The 1469-nt window shown below is 39.8% G+C and overlaps 1 protein-coding gene across 1 annotated transcript in view; it reads left to right on the forward strand.

Moving 5' to 3' along the window:
• Positions 1-1469, forward strand: part of ZNF451 (zinc finger protein 451) — a 77833-nt gene that overhangs the window by 45118 nt on the left and 31246 nt on the right. The window lies entirely within an intron of this gene.

Genomic DNA, 1469 nt, shown 5'->3' on the forward strand with positions numbered 1-1469 from the left:
CGTTTGTACCATCAAATTGGATCTGACTGGTACAGGAGGAGATTGTTCCTCCGTCTCCAGCAGAGGATTTGGTGGATTCGAACCGCTCACCAATGGGATTGCAGTATATAAGCTTGTTTTCATCGGAGAGCTCCACCAAACGCTGTCGACCATGAAGTAACCATTATCACATTTGACACATCAGTGTCATAGTATTCGGCTTCACAGCAACCACAATTTACCTCTGTACAGCAAATGGACAGACCAGTGCTATACCATTTAGGAGAATGTTTGAACAAAAACAAAACCAGGTGTGAGGACCGCAGATTAAAATCACCCACCTTTGGCTTGGCAGCATTACTTTCTTTCCACTAGGCCAACAGAGCTCTCTCTTATGACACAGCAATTCTTTGAACAACAGATCTAACCCTTGCCCTGTCCTCTGGCATCCCCACAGTCTGAGACATGCTCAAGCCCATTGTTTTCACATTTACCCCCACTATACAGGATTTTCTGCCAGTGCCATTTGGGAATTGTTAATGGTATTCTTCTGTTCTCAAGGTCATGAAAATTGAGATTTACATTATCTACTAGTACTTTGGACTACTTGTTTCTAAGCATCTTTGTTTTTGTTTTTGTTTTTTAAATTTTATTATTTTTGTGTGAGTGTACCGTCAAATCAAATCTGACTGATAGGAGGAGATTGTCCCTCCTTCCCCGGCAGAGCATCTGGTGTATTGAAACTGTGCGCCTCTGGGATTGTAGTTGCAGCTCCTTGCCAGTAGGCCACCAGAGCTCCCCTAGCATCTTTGTTTTTATACCCTGCTTTTTGTTCTGGATATAGAGAAACCAGTGGTTGTACTGTAGATGTTTCATTACACGCTTTTCACACTCTCATTCACACTCAACCAAAGTAGTGCTTAGAATTATCTTTGTGGAGTACCTTATGCCAACTGACATTATATATATTTTTGCCATGATACTTTTAAAATAAAATGAAGCACTGTTTAATTTTCTTTTAAATTTAAATTTATTATTGATTTCAGTAAAAAGTCATTCATTGTTGCACTTTTCTTCCCTCCCAACCCTCCCCTCTAGTACATTACCGTCTTGGAAAAATAAAAGAAAAATTCTTTCATTGTTTTACAAACCTTCCCAGAGGTCCACTCCACCATGTAGCCTTCGCTCTAGATTCCTGTCATGACAAAAATAGCAATCACATATCCCTTTTAAACGGTTTTCTCCCTCATCTGTTTCAATGCAGTACACATTATTGAACCCATCTTTCTCAGTCTCTCCCCAACCCCAAGGTCAGTCTTGTTTTACAACAGTGGTGCCATTCAGTATTTGTCCTTTTGTGACTGAGATACTTCACTCAGCATAATGTCCTCCAGAGTCACCCATTTTGAATAATATTGCATGAGTTCCTTGTTTTTCAATGCAGCATAGTATTCCATTGTGTGAATATATCATAGCTTTTCTATCCATTC

Source organism: Elephantulus edwardii, unplaced genomic scaffold, assembly GCF_000299155.1.
Source record: "Elephantulus edwardii isolate Elephantulus edwardi_28Jun2011 unplaced genomic scaffold, EleEdw1.0 scaffold00124, whole genome shotgun sequence".
Classification (NCBI taxonomy): domain Eukaryota; kingdom Metazoa; phylum Chordata; class Mammalia; order Macroscelidea; family Macroscelididae; genus Elephantulus; species Elephantulus edwardii.